Source organism: Sparus aurata, chromosome 14 (assembly GCF_900880675.1).
Source record: "Sparus aurata chromosome 14, fSpaAur1.1, whole genome shotgun sequence".
Taxonomy (NCBI): domain Eukaryota; kingdom Metazoa; phylum Chordata; class Actinopteri; order Spariformes; family Sparidae; genus Sparus; species Sparus aurata.
Genome location: NC_044200.1, coordinates 3,936,543 through 3,960,716, shown reverse-complemented (window position 1 = coordinate 3,960,716; position 24,174 = coordinate 3,936,543). Strand labels below are relative to the sequence as shown.

The following is a 24,174-nucleotide window of genomic DNA, read 5'->3' as shown; positions in this document are numbered from 1 at the left end:
AGCTAGTTAAACCAATGCCATGCAATTGTTTGCAGGAATGTCAAATGTGTGCATATCATCAGCAACATGTAACAACAACTTACTTGCATAATTGCAGAACATTTTGTTAAGAGGTGGAAACCACTGAGCAATAGTTGTTGAGCTGACAAATTAATAACTTGGTTGACTGACAGCAGTGTGGTCTGATCACTGTAATCTGAAACCATCAATTACTCCAAATCATCTGTATAATGACAGCAGCTATCAACTCTCATTAAAACACTTTTATTAGCATATTATTTTGGGCAAGGACCTTGAATATGACAGCATGACAATAATGAAAACATCTTCTAAACCATATTCTTTGTGACAAACAGCTGATAACAGTGATGTAGTGTTTCTTTATTGTCAGCGGTTTTCTGAAGGCGTCAGCAGAAATCATACTTTTCTTTCTTTAACCATAGAAAGCCCCTGTTCCCTCTGTCTCCCCATCTGTGTACCAGCCAGGAGGCTACTGTTTCTCCTGTCCTTAGGTAACACACAGCTCATGATGTAATCATCTTCATTAATCCTCCGTCTAATTGAGGTGGTGAATTAGTGGCCCAGGTTGAAGGGACAAACCGGAGGAGAGGAGAGAGGGATGAGATAATGAAGGTGGGGAAATGATTACCTCCAAAGTAAGCAGTGACTGTGTGCTCTCCTCAATCACAAGCTAAAGGAGATAAGGCTGCTGCGCTTCATGGTGACGATGGGGATGCTAGCAGCAACCAGAATTAGAAAAACGACCAGAATAATACATGTGAAATAATCTTTAATGAGGAAAATATTAATGACATTACTAAATCCACCATGATAGATGTGTCTCTTCATTAAGAGGCCTATGTGTTGAGTTACATGTACGAGGCGCAGCAGCTCCCAACAAGATGAAAGGACTGGTCATGTTCATACAGCAAAGCGCTGATAATTCCTGAGCTCCATCAGAGCTGCCGGAAAATATAGATTTTAGAAGCTCAAACTTTGTATTCCGTTTCCTGCGTCCTGTCGAGTTTATAACTAGAGCTTATAGTTTTGATGTGACATTACTGCACGTGTGGGAGCATTTGAAATGACAGCAGACTCTATAATCATTAAAATGTGCATGCTGGATATGAACCCATCTGTGTGGGCACATCTTATAGCAAACAAAAATACTGACTTCAGATCTGTTTTTTTGTTGGCCTATGGGGCTGGAGCTAAAACCAAGCTGACATTGGACACTGTCAAGTTCATCAAAGGCCAACACATAAATAAAGTATTAATCCATATCTAGATACACTCTGTCTTCATACCCTGTCTGCAGTGTTGTGGGTAACGCGTTACAAAGTAACTCTAATTACTTTTTTCGTGTAACGTAAAGCGTTAGTTTCGTGCGTCAGGCAATCAGTAACTTAGTTATTTTTTTTAAAAAGTAATCCATAATTTTAAGAATTTCTCCGTATAAGGAAAGGAAAATCCCGACTGCAGCCTGCTTTTTGTCAGACAGTACTGTGCCACCTGCAGATGTGTCAGCGGAGGAGCAGCGCTGTGATGCATTTGTGCCCTGCTTCTGACCTACGTTACCTGTGTGTGTGTGTGTGTGTGTGTGTGTGTGTTTTTTCGAACCCCCGGCAAGATGGCAGAGAGGACAGCTTTTGCATCGAGGAAGTACGCACATTATTTTCAATTCGCCAGCGAAAAGGACAAGAACAACATAACAGTAAAATGCACACTCTGCGTTGGTGAAAAGCGCAAAAAATTCCACTTCAAATTTAAAAAAAACATCTTGTATCCAAGCACCACTCGGCTTTTAATTTTTGGTAACGCATGAGTACTCTAACGCGTTGATGGTAACGTTGTAGCCTAATTAACTACTTTCCAAAGTAACTACACCCAACACTGCCTGTCTGTAGCTCTCAGCTCCAATGCTCCTCTGCAGATCCTTAATCCTTAAAGACATCTCACAAACACATTTCCATTTTTAAAAAGGCTCAGTGATTTTGTAAAAAAAGTTATTTAAAAAACATTACCCAGCAGAAGGAAATAGTGCCTCAGTTGGGGGCTATTTTCAGCAGCAGTTTAATCCCTGTTTGTTGCTCCAGTGAGTATTTCAGGCAGCAAGCAAGCAGTGTGTGTGGGATTGAGTCAAAATGTGTGTGTGTGTGTGTGTGTGTGTGTGTGGCTCAGTGATGTGTTTTAATAGCTTCTGACTGACAATCTCAATGGCACAGAGGCCTTAATACACACATGCTAGCAGATACATTCAGTGTTGGTTTGACTCTGCACATGGAGTTTGTTGACTGTAAAAATAATGATGAATATAGAATTATTTATGTAACAAGATGAACCATGGTCAGTTTTAGTCTAATTTCAGTATGATCACATCTCCCATTATCACAGAGGCAAGATCCCTGTAATACTGTAAGAGCTTTCACAGACTGACTTCTGACTTCTTTTACACTTTGAGATCCACATGAATCAACACCCCCTCAACATCTGGCAAGAAAGCACCCCAACTTCCTGAAGGGGTATTCAATCCATCATTACTGCTTCTTGATAGATTTGTTCCAATCCACCCAAAGGCATGAAGTGGCCGAACCTAAATGCGGTAATGTCACTGTTGCCACTGTCAGTGGCTTCACGGACAAGCAGGAGAAGAGAGGTGAAGAAGAAGATATTTTACAGTGTCAATTGAAGGTGAAGCTGATGGAACTGGAGCGAGCTGAGCTGTGTGCTACCGACAGTGAGGGAGCTGATCTGGAGTCAGAGGGAGAAGTAAACATGATGTAGGAGCAGGCATGGAGATCGCTCACCAATGTGAGTCAACATTGTGAGGCCAATTTGCCGACGTCAGCTGAGCGAGCTTTCATCACCCATATTCTACACAGTGGGCTCCGTGGTGGCAGAGGAAGGCCGACACACAGACGGGTAACACAGATGCAACGGTGGATTAGTGCTGGTCTCACCTGCCTCTCTGCTGCTCCCTCCAAACACAGCATCTCTTAGTTGTTACAGCCCTGCCGCTGGACGTGTGTGTGTGTGCTCAGGCACGGTTTTACCATTAAGGCAAAGGTAGGCAATTGTCTTGGGCCCCCAAACCTGCAGGGGCCCCCAACCAGCTGCCCCCTCCCCAACCAGCAGGGGCCCGGAGCCTCAGGCCAGTAGCCCCCCACCATTGTCTTTGTAATTTATAATTGTGTACTTCTAAACAGAAAATAAAGAAAAAACTACAAAAAAACATCAGAATGCCCAAATCGTATTACCTGCCCCCCCTCCCCTTTCGTACTGTAATGGACTATTCCATGAGTCATCATGATCGCGAAAAGAGGAAAGACAGCAACCAGGAAGTGAAGTGCTGCGATTTGTTTACGATAGAGGTGTGCAGTCCGAGTTCTGGTAAAATGAGCCAAGCAGGTATAAAAAGAAGAAAAAGCAGGAAGAAACTAAAAAGAAAAACGTTTTCGTTTTTTTTTCCGTTTCGTTTGCCGTTCCCGAGCTGTTCCCGAGTCCGATAATGCAGACAACCCAGTAGAGTTGGTGGGGGAGACGAAGACCTGGTGGTGAGTAGGTCAAATAGCCCCCTTCTTCTGACGACGAACGTGATGTTGACCTACTGGAAGATGACCCGGCACTGCGGCCAAAAGATCTCAATGACAGAGAGGAGATGCGCAGTTGTTCAGAAAGGACCCGTTCAGATGGAGACAGACTTTCCTAAAAATCAAGACGGTCGGCGATTCACACGCTGTAATTACTACATGCTAATGAGAAACGGGGAGAAGATGAACAGGTCCTGCACACACACACACACACACACACACACACACACACACACACACATACGCTAGCTAGAAGAGACAGATTTCCAACACTACTCTAACGGCCATAAACGGTCATTTTGACCTCTGCTCTCCTCACAGTTAACACACTCGGGCTTGTGGGATTTCAAGTGTCCGACGTGCTTTCGGAAGTACCATTTTGACGGCAAAAGACGCACAGCACAGTGCAAGACATGATGCGACATAAACATCTTGGACAGCCAAGCGACAACTTCAAACTTTGTTCGTCATTTGAAGAGCCATTCTGCCCAGTAAGTGCTTGTCAATTAGCCAATATTATCCTGTTAGCCTAGCCTGTTAGCTAACTTTAGCTTGTTATGATACGGAGCTGGGGGTGGGAAGGGTCGGTTTGGTGGAACTTCTTGTTTTTAATTTGCCAACATTAACCCCAGACAACGTGAGTGAACCTTCCGACCGGTTCATCACAAGACTGGCTGTACGTTTTAGGAACGAGCAACACAGGGTTAAACGAGCTAAATAACATACAAGCCCACCAACACCGAATCATTACCCAGTGTTTTCCCTGCCTCTTGAGCAACGGCGGGCCGCCTGCGTGATTTTTGCCACTACCACATGCGTGCACGCGGGGGTCATCCCTGCAAAGTAAATATTGCAGCGATGAAGTCACCTAAAAGAAGTAGTAGTAGTAACTAAGGTTGTGAAGTTGAATGAATACTATTTGAGATGGACTAAATGAAGCAATTGTCTTAAAATTGAGTAATTACTACAAGCTAAAACACTAGTAAATAAAGTAGATGCTGCTTAAAAACAGATCATGACACAAATATGGTTTTAAAACTTAGCAAAGTAAGTAAATATAATTTAAAATGGAATACATATGTTAAAACAGCACATGAAGTAAATAGGATTTTAAAATGAAGTAACCCCTAGTTAAAAAACAGCATATGAAGTTGATTTGGGTTAACAGCTGAGTAAATGTAAATTTCTGTTTTGTTTGATTCCATTATGTATTTTACTGAATATCAGTAATTACAATGCAAATCCAAAGTATTGTCATTTTTTAAACAGGTTGGACATTGGCCATTGATTTTTACTGACAGTTACTTATATCTTGTCTTTTCACTTTATTAAGATCAGATTCTGCGGGTTAAATTGCAATAATAAGGTGACTTGACTTGGACTTGACTTGACCTAGTACAGGACTTGACTTTACTTGACTTGCCCAAGAAAAAATGACTTGGGACTTACTTGAGACTTGAAGGTTAAGACTTGAGAGTTACTTGAGACTTGCACATATGTGACTTGGTCCCACCTCTGCTGGTTGATGCCGAAAAAGGTCAAACTTATCATATTTTCTTTTCTTTTGTGTAATTTATATAAAAAAACTATTCTAAATTAAAATAAAGACACTTTTAGGAAAAGTCATGTAACAGCAATATTGCATTTTTTCATTCAACAAAGTTATTGCACATATTGCACACAGTCAAAATGACCGTCTTGGCCGTTCTGGTGCTAGCATTAGTTGCTTTACACAATGTCCGTTAATAATTACCATTTAATTGTTACAGTCTCACTTCCATACACTCACTCTCCACTAGTCCAACTAAGCTCTCTCTCTCACACTCACACACACACACACACACACACACACACACACACACACACACACACACACTAATAATTCATCTTTGCAAACCCTTACTCTCTCCCCATCTCCATCCCCTTCCTCTCACACACCATACTACTACTGTAGTTGAGCATACATTTTTTTGTAATTTTTTTGTAATACATTTCACAGTCATTTTTAGTTATTGTAATATTGTAATTTCATAACTGCAATCTCATTCACTCTCTTTCTCTTTTTCTCTCACTCACACACTCTCACACAGACACACTCTCTCTCTTCACACACAAACACACACACACACACACACACACACAAACAGACAGACACACAAAAACATAATTAATCTTTGCAAACATTCACTTTATCCCCATCTCAATCCCTTCCTCTCATACACACTTTGTATACTACTGTCGTATGATTGTTTGCATACATTGTTTTGCAATTGCTATTGTTTGTTATATTGTAAATGTAAATTTGTAATTGCAATCTCACTCACACTTCACGCACAGTCTCACTCACTAGAGAGCACATGCTGACAGGTGCCTTTGGGGTGGCCCTTCCTACTTTTCTTGTGTTAAAAGAATGGATGTGGAGGGCCCCTAGCTAAGTTCGTGCGCTCACTCGTCAGTTGTCAATGTGAAAATGACATGGCTTAACCAAACCCCACTGGATCTGCAGACCCGTCCCTTCCCTATCAGCATCAGAGGGTAAATTGCGAACAGTCTGCCTCAATATCTGTCTCTTTCTTCTCCGGCCTGCTCAGTGGCTGCATGAGCCAACAGAAAAAATATCTTTCCCTTTATATTTAGGGGTTTCCAGGTCTGGCCTGACCCTTTTCATGCAGACTGGGTGAATGAAATATAAGAAATAACAGATAATATCAGATAAAACAGCTCCTTGTATTCAAGCTGGTATTATAGTTCCTGAGTTACAATTAGGGGTGCACCGATCCGATATTAAGATCGGATATCGGCCCCGATATTGACAAAATGGCTGGATCGGGGATTGGTAAAATTAACAGATCCACGGGCCGATCCAGTTTTTTTTTTTTTTCTCCGTCGCAGCACATCCTACGTCATTCGTCAGCGGCGCGTGTGTCGCATGCTGGATAGAACAAGTTGTTGATTGACCAACTTTTTATTAGTTTATTCTCAGGTGTAGCCGCCATCAGTTGTTAGCTTCACCGATCAGCTGTTAGCCTAGCAACGCTAACTTTCAAACCGACGTACTCGATACTCTGTGGGCTGTCCACCGTTGCTCTGTTGGTCCTCCCTCCACCACAACCTCAGGGTTATTCACGGCTGGGCTGCTTTGTCTCCTCCTCTGCTGCTGCGGTCTCCCCGGCTCGCAGCGATGTTAGATGGTCGCTACTCCGCTGTTGCTGGCGGGGTCTTCAGGTGTTCAGTGCAGGAGCACCTGGACCTCTGCTGTCACTTCACCCCAGGCTTCATCGCTTGGATTGGATCTCTTTGTCTCCTGCGTCGCCCCCGCTGTGTGCACGGAGCCTCCAGACGCTAGTTTGTTTACGGACGGTGCTACTGACTTCAGTGCTAGTGTTCCCTCCGTGCTGACTGACAGGCGCTCCATTCATTCCCAGTCGAGAATTATGGAGGCTGCGTTGGGAATTATAAATGACAGTTCTGACAGCATTTTGGGTGCAAATTCAGGAGGCTCATCAGAGGAGCGAAATCTCGAAAGATGATTAGATGGATCACATGCATGGCAGCATGCGGTAAGGAACATTTTTCCATCTTTCAGCAGGTTTACTAGCAACTACCAACTCAACCAACCACAACTTCAATCCCTTCACGGTCCATCTGACATCGTTTTAATAATTCCCTGTCATTTAGCGTCTCCAAAACATTCAGCTGTGACCAGGTCTTAGTGAGTTAGGAGTCCTCTGGACTACTTCTAAGGTCTCCCAGACTTGGGTGCTACTTTTAGGCTTAAAATATTTTGTGAATAACTCTTATTCTCAAAAATTAGGAGTCCTAAAGTTATGACTGACACGCCCATTATTTTAAGGAGTTCGCCTGTTAGGAGCTACTTTTAGACTTAAGATTTTTTGTGAATATGGGCCCTGCAGTATAGAATATTCACATGGCTGACTTCATGGTTGCTCAGTCACTTACTATAATACAGTATGGAATATAGTCTACATACAGTATATGATGGTGACACAGAGCTGTTCTTCAAAATAGGAGTGCTATCTGGTTCTCATACAGAGTGCAGCTGAGACGCAGAATCAAAGATAAGGAGCTTCATCTCTCAGAGTGGAGCTTATATATAGGCTACTTGAGGAGTGTCAGCTTGATGAATGATATCATTATGTGACTGAGATGAAAGGCACACTGGCAGGAGGTCAGTTTGGACCCATCTCTCGTTCATCAGGGCCTTATTCACCCAGAGCAAGCTGATTGCTCTCCTCCGGCTTTCACACCACTGACCTTCCTGCTCAAGTCGCCATCCTAACCATAATTATTGCTGTGATGGTTTTGAAGTGTTCCTAAAAGGAGAAACATTCTTTCATAGGGGAAATCATTTCCCTTTTTTTTTCCAGTTCAGGCTGCCTTCACACTGTTAATATAGTGACAGCACCTTTGGGGGAAAAAACATGATTGGAGGGTCTTTTTACAGTGTGTATCTGATAGTGTCACAGCATTTCTTCCAGCAGTCGGAGAAGGATTCAACAGATCTTTAAAAGGATGATAACAGCGTTTCTTAACTGAGGCTGCTGTCGTTAGGCCGATTCAAATCCCAATGTTTTCTGCTGCTGTAGAGGTAACATTGTTTCACGTAAGGCACACAAAAATTGCATCTCTGAGGCTTACATCTGTGCTTTTGGGTGTTAGCGTTACTAATGTCCTGGACTGCTGTCTCTGCCACAGGCTCAAAAGCAGATAATGAGAATTTAAATAACTAGACACCAATAATACTAAGAAGCTTATTTTGTGTATCCTGCAGCACGCTGCTCAACCTGAATGTGACTTCAAGTGTAAAGCAATGAACTCACCACTTTTTTCAATTGCATCCTTGCACCTACCTGACGACTACTTAACTAAGTCAACCGAGCACAGAGAGATGAGAATGATGCTACTGACTATCTAAGAAGCACACTGTTGTATAACCCGGACTTACTGCCTCGCTGTTGTAAGTTTTTATATCCATGTCCTCATTCAGTAAAGCCTGCATAGTGAAGACTTTGAAGGAATTGAATAGAAAGGTACAAAGTGTAGTTGTTGGTGAAATGCAAGTTCTCATGGTGCTGACATGAATGATTCCAGTGAATCCTTTCCTGTGAGAAACATACGGTCTTCACTGAGAGACTGAGCATCATCACATGGTGCAACAACAACCACCTGAAGATCAATATGAACAGAACCAATGAGCTGCTGCTGGACTGCTGCTGTATGTCTCTTAGTGTGTTAGTTCATGACAGCATTCCTTGTATGTGTTCACATGTTTGGACTATAAAGCTGATTCTGATAGAAAATAAGGAAGCTACAAATTGTAAGACGTGGACACTTCACACACACATCTTCAACACCGCAGCACAGAAGATCTCTACAATCAGCACAGCTTCCAGGTGAGCACCCAGGATTAGTGTCACCGGCTCAGCAGCTGACCAAATGTGAAACATGCTCACAATCGGCCTTCAGTTCCTCAGTTATGGTGCCGAATAATGGTCAGGAAAGTGTGTGTGCAGAACATCCTGATGTCACAGTGATGTTGACCTTTGACCTTTTGGATATAAAATGTAATCTCAATATTACAAAAGTCATGAACTAAATCAAAGAAATTACAATAAGACTTCTTCTGAGTGTTCAGTTCTGGTGCAATTCGGAGAAAACCTTTCTGATTTACTGTTCAACAAACCGCTCTCACTCCCTGTCAGTGTGCCTCAGGCTGGACGAACACGAAACTCGACATGCCTAACAGGCAGTCGCGTGCATGTTGCTGGGAGGTATAACCAGGTGTGCTACATGTTGCACATCAATACACAGCCAAGACAATACCTGTCAGCTGCATTTTGAAAGCTTCAGACAGCAGATACATCCAGCGTTTCACTAGTTCCAGCTTGTTTGTTGCAGCTTCCAGAGGAGCTGCAGAGGAAAGCAGCTGTCGTACTGTGGATGAATATCAAGCAGGTAACTAGTTAAACAGGAGATTATTAAGTCCGGACGCGTCCAGAGCTTACCGTGACCGCAGGGTGCGCTGGGAACACCACACGGAGAGGAGAGAGATGTTTTCATCTGCTGCAGCTCTGTGTATCTACAACTGTCTGGTTGAACTTAATCAGGAGGTGGATGACTGCTATTGGTCTGCTCTGCTTGTATTGCTCTCTCTCTCTTCCTGTCACACATATAGTACATACACTCACACACACACACACACACTTGACATTGAGAGCAGCAGCAGTGCATTGCTTTGCCAAACTGGGTCAGTTTGTAGCTAGTTTCAGGAGGAGGCTGAGGGATGTTCCAGCTCAGCAACTGATGACATCTTGGGGGAGAAAAAAAGAAAAAGAAGAAATGCACCCATGATGCCTCTGCTGCTGCTGCAGGCATCTCTGAGGCTGCTGCTCGGGCGCTGTGTGACTGCACACGCTTGTTGTGTGCTGCCTAATGTGCCAGAATGGTGATAGAATGCAGCACAGGGAGTTTTTATATAGAACAGAACATGAATGTGTAGAATAAGAAGACGAGGAAGATTCTGCCGACCTGCCCATGTAATAAAAGAAGGGATAAATGCACCTGATCTGTGTGGCATACTCAAACATTTTGCACTTTTCTGTTTATTTTGGTTTGATCAGTGAAACATTATGTTTTCAGAAAACATAGTTCACACTAGAATCACCGCCTTGTGGTTGTATCGGTCAAGTTGCCGTTCCTCAGCTGTGGCTGAATAACGGCCGGAAGAATACTATGACGTCACAGTGAAGTGACCTTTGACCTTTTGGATTTAACAAGTCATCACACATTTGATCCCATTCGTGTAAAATGTTGTTTTCTTTAATCATCTGAATTGTTGAGTTAAAGCCAAAACTGTGCTCTGTGAGGTCACAGTGACCTTGCCCTTTGACTAGCAAAACGTAGTCAGAGCTCCTAAAAACCCACAAACATGATGCCTGCCAAGTCTACCGCTGACATGCTGGCATAAAGAAAATGACTCCACTCTTAGCAAGCAGGTGTTGCGACACTGGAGCTGTTATCCTATTCTGCTATTTGTTTTCATGGCTGCCGATCTTGACCTGTGGCTTTGAGTTCAGTCATTGGAAAAAATGGCCAATATCTACTGTAAAATACCTCATAGCCTCCTGACTACCAGTAGTTAAAATTTGTCCTCTGTGGAGGACATTTCTAAACCTGAATATCTCCCACCCACTTTATACTACTAAATTAACTCCTTTTGCTATCTACAGAGGACATTTAGGGCTTTTCAATGATACCAAATGTGAAGGGGTGGGGCTTTGGTACCTTTCTCTTCCTCATTTAGGAAAATGGCAAGCACATTTTATGGGAAGAGGAAAAGTAAGCACATAATACTTTTTATTGAGCAAATTTTGGCTTGAAATGTTGTTGGCATATTTTATATGAGTCTCTTAACAACACATTAAAACATTGTCTGAATTTTTTAACTGTATTTTAGCATAGTATTTAAGTGTTTAAAAATGTCCTCTGTAGTGGACATGTGTAGTCATTTCCTCCACTTTGTTCTGTTTTTTCTAATGAAAAGAAAGGGAGTCATTCTCAGAAGCACCTTGGTTGCCATCAAGGTTCAGTTTCACATGTATGGCATTCCAATGTCCACTGTAGTGGACTGTTACTAGAGGGTCGTAACATGGACATATGATATCGCAAAAATAAAAGCTTTTTTTTCAAAGAAAATGTTTTCAGTGTTCTAATTACCTTACAAAGATTGGGGAATTAAAAAAAAAATGTGATTGGACAATATTTTTTTTCTTGGTAGTCAGGAGGATAGAGCTTTTTTTTTATGTGGAAGTGAGGAAGTTTAAACTAGGCCAAGGCAAGCACATCGTCATCTTGCAGATGAGCTGAAAGTCATTTTGTTAAGTGCATTCATTTATGAACAAGTGTCAAGGTTACAGAACTGCAAACCTTTAAATAACATTTTTGAGTAAAATGTTCACATTATCTTGGATCCTAGCTTCACATAAAAGCAGGAAGCAAAGCTAGCCTGCTTTGCTCCACAATACCTCTAACATGTGAAACAGCTCCACCCCTCTCATCCAAAATATGGACAATGCTGGTGTCAAGGCTTCCAACACAGCAGTCCACTATCCAATGAGTGACATCACGGTGGTGTTGGGATCAAATGAAGTGAGCTTAACAAATCTCTACTACATTAACCACTACTAGCTTAAAACACCCAAATCTCAAACCAGTATGTAGGTGGCCGAATTGCATTGTGGATAACGTATGTGTCAGGTTTTGGTTGATTTTTGATCCTTCTTTCAAAACTTAGTTATAGGAGTGGGATGTTAATTCTGTAATCTACTATATCCATAGAGTCCTGTTACTTTCAACCAAACGGCGCACATCTCGAAGTCTATGTACTGCCACATCTTATGCTGTGGAATCTGATCTGTTTACACCTTTTCTGTGACAGATTTGTTTTAATTACATAACTTACCTTGCTGAAGGGAGGTACAAGTGTACTCCTGGTTGTGCTAGTATATTGTGGCATCACTACTAGTCGGTGAGGTGTTAAGTTACTCTTTAAAAGGCACACTATGTAAGAAATGGACACCTGTCCAATTAATGCTCATTCAAACACCACACCACCAGAGTAACTGTTAAAACTGAGCTCACTTCAGCTACCATTAGCTGGTCAACTCAGTTAGACATGCAGCAAACAGCCTGAAGCATCAGGAGAGTGCCGGTGTTGTTAACAATGCTAGCAGAGATGCGTTGGACCAATGGGAGGAAGAGGATTACACGCCTTGGATGGGGAAGACCAAACGGGGAACGCAGGTGGGGAGCAGCACTGGAATGGGCACCAGAACTGGAACTGGGCCAGAGGGCAGCACAACTTAACAGCCTCTCAGTGGACACGGCCGGACCAGGAATGAGCACAGTGTCCGAGACCAACAGAGGCCAGTTTGATGACAGGAAATACAGAACGGAGGTGATTTACAGCAGCTCCGGCCAGGATAAGGACCATGGGGACAAGAAGACGCAGTGACTTCAGGGAGGGATTGGAGAGGCATGAAGTGGCAGAAGGAGGCCCTAAGCTATACTCTCACACCACTTTGTCCAATTATTACATAACAGGACAGGCCAGGGCTAGCTGGTTAGCATGCTAACCTCAGTAGATATCTCAACAATAATTCTTACATATAGCTCCTTTTAAAGAAATTGGAGTGACAGTCACTGGGCTCACACACTGAGAAAGTTTGAGCTTGCTATTCCTCTGCATCACAAACCAACAAATACACAGCAAACAACAACCACTACAGACTACTTTGACTTTGAGTGTGCACCTCTTTTAAATGGCAATGACTGATGGACAGTTTATATGTACAACCGCACATAATGACCACATTGAAACAGCATATATGGAGATTGTGTATGCGTATGTGTATGCATAGAGAAAGAGAAGAAGAGACGTTGTATCCGTGTGCTATCTCTATCTGCAGAGAGAGAGAGAGAGAGGGGGCACTGTGTTGAGCCGCCACAAGCGCTCACACTTCAGGCTGCTGTTGTCATGGTTACCCATCTCCACACATACTATATCTGTAAACACACATACATATATGCCCAAGCACACACGGACAGACAGACAGAAACACACACACACGCGCACGCGCACACACACACACTGTTTGCATACCAAACAGAGAGAAGGAGTGTAAAGACAAACCCAGATAGGGAGATAAATAAAGAAAAAGGGTGGCATACGCTCCGGTGATGGAGGAGAGGGAGGAAAAGAAAAACTGTCAGGGCTCATCCATCTCCTCATTCGCCCATCAAGCCATCCTCCCATCAACGCCATCAAATCTGAGACAATACAACATCAAACGAGGACGCACGCACGCACGAACCACACACACACACACACACACACACACACACACACACACACACACACACACACACACACACACACACACACTCTATCCAACAAAGTGCTCCCAGCTCAAGTTTATTTAAAAAAGTAATATAAGTGACATTCAGGAGACTCAGACCAACAGACAGAGATGGAATATTTCACAGAGGAGGGCAGCTCCAGTTCATGACTAATGCAGTAAATAAACTGGGAAGAATATCCCTTTAGTTACAGACTGAGGCCGCGAGCTTCAAAAACACACACAGACAGAGGAGCAGCACTCTGCCACACACACACACACACGCGAATGTGACTTGAATTCAGAGAACTAAATAAAAGCGGCATCTCCGCTGCAAACAGAGCCACAATCTCTCCCCCAGCATGCACCAGGTCTGAGCATCTGGGCTGAAACCTGTCACAGTCAAAACCCTCAGACAAGCAGCCTGGTTATACAGTGAAACAGGAAACAGGCAGATACATTCAAACCAAATGTCTTACCTGGTGAGGAGGTGTGGTTCAGTAGATGGACATAGAAAGAAAAGACAGAAAGACAATCTGTTAGCTCCCTTGTTAGAATACCGAACAGAACGACAGCGGCAGCTTGGATGAGGTCAGCATAACAGTACAGACATTATTTCATGAAATTCACAAACTCGATGACTGATTTTTACAGGACAGTCAGGGGCAAATACAGCTGCAATAACACCTGAGGATGGTATGTAAGACTTTGTCAAATGATCACAGACTAAAGTAATACCCTGGCAGTGTGAAGAAGGAGTGAGGGTGTCTGAAGACATGGTTTATTGCAGGGCTGGTTTGCTGGATCGCAAGACCTTTAAACTGGTGTCTCTTTTATTGGGTCCACCCCTAAATCTTTAAGAAGGATGGATTACAAACTCAGCTCAACACCTCCCCCACACACGCAGCCATGCAACTGCAGCCTGACAGCCGAGCTCTCACTCACGGCCCCGCACCAGCTCCAACCACCTGTCAGTCAATCGGGACACAACACACCAGGAGTTAATCTTATATGAACACTGAACATGCTTTTCTAAACACCCCCGATGTTCAGACTGCACCTCAGAGTGTCAGACAACACAAAGACCTTGAAGAAATAACTGCGTGCGCTGCTCCAAAACTTGAACAATATGTGAGGAGCACTGACATATTCAGTGGTGACGGCTCTGCGGATTCCTTTCAGACAGTAGCCATCATCGTCATGGTGACTAAGAAAACTAATCATCTGTGAGCGCCTGAGTTTCGATTGTTCTGCAAAATAAAAACTTGCCATAGTGCCGCCCCTATTTCACTGTCAATGTCGATGCAATTACGACATGTATATTATTCATTGTGCACCATAAATCAATTATTATTACGGTAACCACTTTTGTTACAATATTGGACACAATCAATGTGTCATCAGATCTGGTAATTGTTGTAATGCTGATGCTTTGAGAACCGTACGGAGAAATCCGAAGCAACACTGTCCTCGAAACAAAGATCGTAGAGAGAGCAGCATGAGGAGAGACTGAGGAGGGGGAAATAAGGAATGCTGAAGAGCACTGCCTCATTGGGACAGTGTCTGTTTGTTTGTTATCTGTCGTCTACATGTTGTTTTAATAACGCAACTCAGTTTCTCAGTGCCAGAAAAGAAAGATGACAGCTTTGTCTGGTGCCCAGAGCATAAAAAAGACCCCAACAACAGTGGAGGGTATCATTTTCTCTAATGCTGTCTCGCCAAGCAAACTTCACGGTCTACGTTCAGATACTGAGACGAATCTGAAGATATGACATGTGTGACATCAGAAGAAATGAAGAGATGCACAGGGCACCGAGAGACACACACCGCAACCTACATACAGTATAACCCTCAGTACGGTGCATCTAGTACAGCTGATGGATCTCTGTGCATGTATAGGGATTTTTGAACTGAGGCCAAACCCCTTCAGCTGGATCAAGTTCATCACAACCACCATTAAGTCCAGTACTGAAGTCTGTTCACAGTATTTTTGGTTGTGTTACATTTGTGCGGCCTGTTATTAGAGGATTAGTCAATGAGGATGTCCAATGTTCAGTTTTGTCTAGCCTGCCCTCGTTCAATGCATATCAGTGTGACAAGTACAAGTGTAAGGCAACAGTTACTGTGCTGATCCTGAGCCCAAGCCCCGTCAGCAGCACTCACACTCAGGAGCAGTGCAGCTTTGCCTCCCTCTTGTGGCCACAGACGAATATGCTCACTACCTACGCTCCCCACTGCATTCAGTCCCGACGTCCCAAACGCTTCATCCCACTCATGACCCTCGAAATAGAGACGTCACAGTCCAGTACAAGAGGAGGGTGAAAGCATTCTTTAATCATATTAAAGTGAATTAAATAGGTTAACAGCCAAATTCATGGAGCTGTTTTCCACCGTGGGAGCATTTGGAATCCCCTCTTATTGGTCTCTGGAGTCCAGTTTGTGAAGCTCTAATTCAGGTGTTTACTCACTAAACTTAATGACTATTCAAATGCAGTTTCAGAGGCACTTCAAAAACAGCTCGAGGTGAGGTGCTTTAGAAAACAGGAGGGCTTTCAAACACCGAGTAAAGACACGAGGGAACAAAGAACGCGTCAGAGGCAGACGGAGAGATGAGTGTGTGATGTGCTGCTGCAGGGAGGCTGCTCACAGTGATGTCATCTGACATCACAGGGGACGACTGAGTCAGCAAGATCCTCTGATGATGTCATCAGAGTTATCTCTGCTTGGTCTTACAGAGTTCAAACCTATCATTTATACCTCCTGGCATTTACAAGGGAGGAGAGAGATGCTACTGTGTTGCCTTGTGGGAAATGTAAGAAACAATCAGGTATTTAGAGCTCGATGCTACAGACCAAAAGTGAGATAGTCGCTGTTAGCTCAGTCAGCTGTTAGCTCAGTCAGCTGTTAGCTCAGTCAGCTGTTAGCTCTGGATTATGATTATGGGAAAGACAGAAGGGAACAAAAGAGAAACACCCAACAAAAATGATATATAGAAAAAATATCTTTTTAAAACCACAGCGGCACATACACAACCAGCGAGGACTCTAGGCTGTCTGAGAGCCAGGCACTTCATCATCATGTCCCAAGTGGACAGCACAAGTCAATCAGTTCCCACACTCAGTATGCACATACATACATCGGCCACTGGAACACACAGAGACAATCGTTTTAAACAGAGAAGAGCTTAATGCCCTGCTGCTATACATAAGGCTAACAGAATGTGGTCTGAACTGAAGTGCGTCCTCAATGCATCTTGGGTGCATTCACGCCTGTACTTAGACATGTCCACCTGTTGATCCAGGCTGGATGTGGATACCGAGTCTGAACAGGCTCCTAGAAAGACAGTGGAAAAAGTGCTTATCTCAAATTGTTGAAGGTGACGCGTCATCCAGTAATTATTGACAGCACTGAACCATTCAGCGCGTCTGAGTGAGGAAATGGAAATGAAGATCAAATTATGTATCGACTCACTTGCGCAAGTCATTTTCTGTCTCACATGATGCTAACGGACAATTCCAGTCTACTGTTCTGATCTGGAGAGGAAGCACAGGGGCAGACAGTGATTAACGACTGCCATATTCACTAATAAAAAAATAACTGGGAGGCCAATCCGAGTTTAGAATAATACGAGTCACGTGGAGCTGATTCACGGCCCATTGTGATGATAATTCAGCGTATAGAGAGTGACCTTTTTTAATCCTCCCAGGAGCAGGACTCCTGAGGGCTCTCGCTCACTCAGCCAGAGTGTAGTTAACACCCAGCTCTCCCTCCTGAGTGATGCCCACGCTGAGGGGAAGAGACCTGCGCCTTAGAAAGAAACTATTCAGCATCCACAGACAGTGACCGTGACCAGCTGATCCACGGAAACATCCATGACTGCAGGTCACCGGGTCAGCGGTCTGGCCGGGAAATAGTTGTCACAAGTCAAACACCTGTTTTCACATGTTCTTTTGGCTGACTTTTACTATCTATCTTTACTATAACTATCCATCCACCCATCCATCTATACACCTTTCATAAGAGAAGAATGGAAAACAAAGTTAGCACAGAGAAAAAGCAAAGGATAGATGAAAGAGCGAAGAAGAAGCCCTGAGACATAAAAGTCTCTGAAAAGAGCAAATAGGTACAGGCTAAAGAAAGGGATCCACAGGACAGAGAGGAGGCTGGTGGGAGGGGCAGACAGATGTGATGTGAGGAGATGGAGGGTGGGATCTCCCTCCTCCTCCTCCTCCTCCTCCTCCTCCTTCTCCGAGTGTGTGATGTGCTGCAGCCGAGCGTGCAGCCTTCATTATGGGCCCGTAATTAAAAGAAGACAAGGGTGGAAAAGTGCCTAATACTCCTGACTGCGTCCCGGGAGAGCGCTGGATCAAAGCCCGCCTAGACACACTGCAAGCATTCACCCGGCGCAGGCAGCACCCGCGGCAGCCCGCCGCTCCACCCGAGCCGGCCCCGACGGCTGCGATTAGTATGAGGAGGAGGAGAAGCTGCGGGGAGGATGGGAGGAGATGAGAGGAGGGGTGAGATAGAGGGAGAAACATGGTGAGATAAGAGAGAGGCAGGATGTCTCACTGCTTCAGCGTGGAAAATCAGAGAGATTTTTGCCGTGTGGCGGAAGTTACGACCAACTACACATAGGGTTGTGACTTATTGTGATACCACTTCAAATCTTTTGGTCGTTAAGGCTGCATTAAATAGTCTTTCCAGTGTCAAGATGTGACCTATCATGAAAAACACAGCTGCTGGATGTCATTCTCTGATAAGCTGTTTTTGTATGTTGGACATATTTGGCCTGAAGAAAAAGAAGAATTTTAGGAAAACTCATTTTGTGACGAGACCAGTGTCTCACCAAGGAGATGTGGACCAGGCACACCACAGAAGATCACTCTGATTGAATAGAATGATCTTTTGTGAAATTCAGCACAAATCATTCGCAATGAGTGTTCATTTAATACTATTATCTACATTTGAATTTGTTCTACAAGGAAGAAGACCTTTCAGGCAGCCCTGAGTTCAGCTGCTGAGAGCTGGTCAGCCCTGGAGGAGAGAGTCAGTGCAGAGCCGGGTGATCTGGAGGAGAGAGTCAGTGCAGAGCCGGGTGATCTGGAGGACGGAGTCACATCAGACTCTGCTCTGATCTGGAGCCATGTACCGACAGGTGAGGAGTTTTGAGACTACTTTTTTAACTTTTGGGATTAAAAAGGTGATTTCACTTTGATCCTGTTGATCAGCCTGACTACAGCAGTGATCCGGAGGTGACCTCCACTGTCAGGTGGTTCTGTTCTGGTAGTGTTGACTGCTGACTTGTTTCCAACAACTCTCCAACTTTGCTATACATTTTTGTTTTGTAAGAGTTAATTTTTTTTGGCTTTTGTTGATGAAACACGTATTGCGTATTGCAGAAATACATTCATCAGCATTGGAGGTGAAAGCACAGGTTTTGGATTGAGATAATGCATAGACAGATTGTTTTGGATTAAGAGCAGCAGACTTTCAATCATCCAACCGGACCAGCCAGACCACCCCAGGGAGGAAAGAGGCAAGATCCAGGTTGGAGTTTAGATTTAAAGGAGAACTTCGGTCGATTTAAACATGCAGCTTCATTGCTCAAGCTACCCTTGACTTGCCAGTAGCGAAGACGCGAACAAATTTGGTCCAGCCATTACAGAGCTCCGTGAACGGAGATGTAGCATTGAACGCTAACAGCATGGGGTCAGAACTTTGCACTGTGTTTTAAGCGTCTTAACATGCTCCACATCTCACACCAGAAGTTATGCAACATCAGCAGACACCTTACAACACAGCACTGTAGCGTGTATGACTCAAAATGAATAAAAAAGTAGTTAAAATAGTGTGTTTGTGCAAGCAGCTACATACCTGTTTGTTGACATCCGCGTCTTCCAGTAGCTAGACCAAACTAGCATATCCATCCAGTGTGCACTTAACAGGCTTAACAGGCTATTGTAAGGCTCATGGCTCATGACAGGCTGTAACATGGACATGTACATTATGAACATAAACACGAAAATGCTGGAATACGTTTCCGTCTCCGCCAGTGAGGGAGTAGGTGCACGCTCGACGGATTGACTAGTTTGGTCTAGCTACCGGAAGACGCCGATGTCAACAAACAGGTAGGTAGCTCCTTGCACAAACACACTGTTTTAACTACTTTTTTATTCAGTTTGAGTCATACACGCTACAGTGCTGTGTGCTAAGGTGTCTGCTGATGTTGCATAACTTTTGGTGTGAGATGTGGAGCATGTTAAGATGCTTAAAACACAGTGTAAAGTTCTGACCCCATGCTGTTAGCGTTCAATGCTAAGTCTCCGTTCACGGAGCTCTGTAATGGCTGGACCAAATTTGTTCGCGTCTTCGGTACTGGCAAGTCAAGGGTAGCTTGAGCAATGAAGCTGCATGTTTAAATCGACCGAAGTTCTCCTTTAAGGCTGCTCCTGGCTAACCTTTGGTCGCAGACAAATAGGACTCAGGAAATCAGAGACTGCCCACATCTTTACAGATAACTGACTCCACCACGATCGATCGATCGATAGATCGATAGATACTTTATTTATCCCGAGGGAAATTCAGTTTCTCAGCTGCACGATAAACATAATCATTCAACAACAAGACAACAGATCATAAATTAGTGCATAGAGAACAGAAGGATAGTTAAGAATAAAGAAATTCAAGGTAATAAATAATAAAAACAATAAAAACAGTAACAATAAATAGCCCATAGTAATGAAAATGCAGAATTGCAGTGGCAAGTGCATACATGTGTGGGACATCATTCCCCTCGTTCCACAACTCCTCTCCCTCCCCTCCCCAGTGATGTGTTATAGAACCTGATGGCTCTTGACAGGAAGGACCTCCTGAGTCTGTCTGTGGAGCAGTTCAGTGAGAGCAGCCTCCCACTGAACAAGCTCCTCTGTCCCACCACCAGTTCATGTAGTGGGTGGCTGCTGTTGTCAATGATGGAGAGCAGTTTGGAGAGGGTTCTCCTGTCAGCCACCGACACCACCGAGTCCTGCTCTGCACCAATGACAGAGCTGGCCTTTTTGATTAGTCTGTCCAGCCTCTGTGTGTCCCTCTGTTTGGTGCTGCCACCCCAACACACCACTCCATAGAAGAAGACGCTGAAGACCACAGACTGGTAAAATGTTTGCAGCATTCTTCTGCAGACATTAAAGGATGCCAGTCTCCTCAAGAAATACAGCCTACTCAGCACTTTCTTGTAGACATGGTCAGTGTTCGCTGACCAGTCAAGCTTGTGGCCGAGCTGCAGCCCCAGGTACTTATAGGAGGCAACCATCTCGATCTCCTCGCCACTGATGGTGACAGGCGGAGGAGACGGGCGGCGCCTCCTGAAGTCCAGTACCATCTCCTTTGTCTTTTGTGTGTTGAGCTGCAGGTGATTCAGGTGACTCCAGGTGGTAAAATCCTTTACCAGGGAACCTGTACTCTCCCTCGTCCCCCCCCTCTAATACACCCGACAATGGCAGTGTCATCAGAGAACTTCTGTACATGACAGAGTTGGGTGTTGTGTCTGAAGTCTGCTGTGTAGAGTGTAAAGAGGAGGGGGGACAGTACGGTCCCCTGCGGCGCCCCCGTATTGCTGGTCACCATGTCTGATGTTATGGGCCCCAACCTGACAAATTGAGGCCGGCCAGTGAGGTAGTCCGCGACCCAGCTGACGAGGGCCGGGTCAACCTGCATGATGGTGAGTTTGTCCTTCAGGTGGAGGGGCTGTATGGTGTTGAAGGCGCTGGAGAAATCTATATACACTTCGCACAGCGTCCTCGACTCCCACCTTCCTCTGATAGCCAAACTGGAGCGGGTCCTGGGCCTGCTGCACCTGAGGTGTGATGATGTTCAAGATCCGCCGCTCCAGTGTCTTCATCAGGTGAGAGGTGAGGACAACAGGTCTGTAGTCGCTGATGTCGCTTGGTTCACCCTTCTTTGGCACCGGGATGATGCATGATGTTTTCCAGAGTGTTGGAACCTTCCCCAGATGCAGGCTCAGGTTGTAGATGTGTTGCAGGGGCTCAGCCAGTTCTGCGGCACAGGCCTTCAGTAGCCCGGGACACAGCCTGTCCGGACCGGCTGCCTTTCCTGGGCGGAGTCTCCTCAGCCCCTGTCTGACCTGGTCCGAAGTGACTGAGATGGGGGGGGGGGGGGCAGATGTAGAGTCAAACCTGTTAAAGAAGGTGTTAAATGTGTTTGCTCTCTCTATGCTCCCCTCCACTGCAGCACCACCTGTCTGTGATGGTCTTCATTCCCTTCCAAACTTCCCACATGTCATTGACTTGTCGTTTCCTCTCCAGCTTCTGCCTGTAGGAATCCTTGGCCTCCCTTATGCAGTCTTTAAGCTCCCTCTGTGCTCTCCTCATCTCCTCTGGATCTTTGTTTTTGAATGCCTGTTTCTTTCTGTTAAGTACGGCTTTAACATCATCATCATTATCCTGGATCAAGCGGTTGTGCGACGGTGTTCTGAGCCAACAGGGCGCAGGAGTACAGCAGGATGAAGAGAGGCTGAACTAGGTTTAGGAGGCCCTACATCAGGTTCATTGACGCTTGGTGCTTGCACACAATCAAAGTTAATGGACCTGACGTCGAACTTTTACTTTGAATATGCTGACCGCATTAGCATCACCGTCTTGTTGCTGCTATTATTTACATTCACCTAGAAGAAATGTTTCAAAATGCTCTACGTGGTTATGTATGTACGTATGTGTATAGATGACTTTATATATATATTCTGTGTTTGTGTAGCATGACAGCATTTACGAACTTTCATTATGCGACCCTGTGTTATATGCTGACAAACGCATCACCTTGGACTTTGGTTCTGGTCCGGTTCAATGTTATCACAATGGAGAGAAAGGATGACAAAAAATATACACGAATACGATCAAAGTTTTAATAATACAAAAAAAAAAATCTTTTTAACATAAAATCCATCTATGGTTAATCCTCCAAGCATTATGCAATCCACTTTGCAATCCAGGAACAGTCTTGGATGAAGTCATTTCTTTGAGTTTGACTGATGCGCTGTCTGCTCTGTGGATGTGCAGCATAATACTGTCATCGAGATGCATTTATTACATCTGGTAAATAATGTGATCCAGGCTCTGACATGTGCTTAAGCAAAATAAATGGCAGAGAGTATTGTTCTCACTAAATATGACAAAGGCTATAACGTTGTTCTGTGATGCAGTTCTTTCTGGGAACAGCTCCGGAGGGCAGACAGAGGAGGAAGAGCAGCACATGAAGTGACTCGCTCCAGCATTCCCACATCCATCAGCAGCCACATCAGCACAAGGAGGGCAAACACTCCATTACACACCAGCACTTAATATTTCAGATAAACCACTACTCTTAAGTATAAGGAGGTTCTGTTGTCTAGCATTCATTTATCCAGAGAAAGTTCCATGCCAGCATTGCTGGAGAGATTTCTTTAACCAAACTGAATTCCTTCAGGTGGTCAGACAGTAGAATGTAAGAAAGATCAACATGTCTGATTCATCTTTTTTTTAGAAAAGGGAGAATTGTAGAATCAGCAGTATGTTGGTGCAAGAATCACAACTCTTAAAGGAACACCATGTCTAACACTGTGTAAATGTGCACAGAACATCCGCTGCACTGGTATCAGGGCCGATTCTGACCGTAACAAGCAGAATGGTCAAATCCGACCAATCAACTCTCGAAAAGGTTTCCACCAGGATTTACATTGATTAAGTCACAACGGCTGCAGAGTCAGTACTTGGTAGAACACCAATTTCTGTTCATAAATTCAATTCATAAAAATGTCTTTAGCAGAAGGTGAAACATCGTGACTATTAAGTCCTGAAAAACACTGGATCCTACACCATTTGATTAACAGCCAAAACTGACATCATCACACATCAGACATAGTCTTTAAAGTTCTCATCATGATGAGCGCAGTGATCTTCATGTGCAAAATCAGAGGGGTCCCTTTATTCTTTGAGAATATTGTGCTCACAAGGTGCACAGACATTAACTAAGTTCGATATGCCAACTCATGTGGAATAAAAAACTATACGAGTGAAGAATATGTATCGCATTGATACGTGGTACCTAAGCCGGGACTAGAGATGAGTATCGCTACTGATTCACTGAACTGATTCAGTATTGAATCTCAAGGTCCCAGGTCCATTTCCCATTCCATTTCATATCGATTTATTTATGGATGATTTTGCTTGGAAATGAAAGACATGCTGAAAGAACTAAGGATTTATATTGAACAAGAAACCCTCTTAACTGCTGCATTATCAAAAATATAAATCTTTACATTAAGAATTCAATTGAATAGTCTCTGAAACGTGGTTGGATAATGAATAGGATGTTGTTATCATTTAGCATCTAATCATTAAAAATGCTGTGGTGATAGACCCAGACAGTAATGACAGATGAGGACTGATGTATTTATGTATATATTGAAAGATCGGTTTGGGGATTTCCGGAATTGTTACTGGATCATTGAGCACCAAACTAAGCACAGCAGGGAGAGGGGGGTGACAGTAAATACCCCCTTTGGGGAGTCTAGACTCAGAGCCTGAGGGCAGACAGCTGAGTGAAGGTGGGGCATGGCTCAATATGGACTTAAAGGGGTAACTGTTCACCATGGGGCCCTGTTATAGCATTATCCA

The 24,174-nt window shown here is 44.1% G+C and overlaps 1 protein-coding gene across 17 annotated transcripts in view; it reads right to left on the bottom strand.

Moving 5' to 3' along the window:
* The window catches only part of LOC115595208 (pleckstrin homology domain-containing family A member 5-like), a 234,431-nt gene that overhangs the window by 102,529 nt on the left and 107,728 nt on the right, over positions 1-24,174 (bottom strand). For 2 of the 17 annotated variants that reach the window (XM_030439389.1, XM_030439392.1), the window contains exon 1: positions 9,617-9,710. The exons of the other annotated variants lie outside the window; for them this stretch is intronic. The gene's annotated coding sequence lies outside the window, so the exon portion shown is untranslated. Of the gene's footprint in view, positions 1-9,616; positions 9,711-24,174 lie in introns of those variants that run through there. 17 annotated transcript variants of the gene reach the window in all.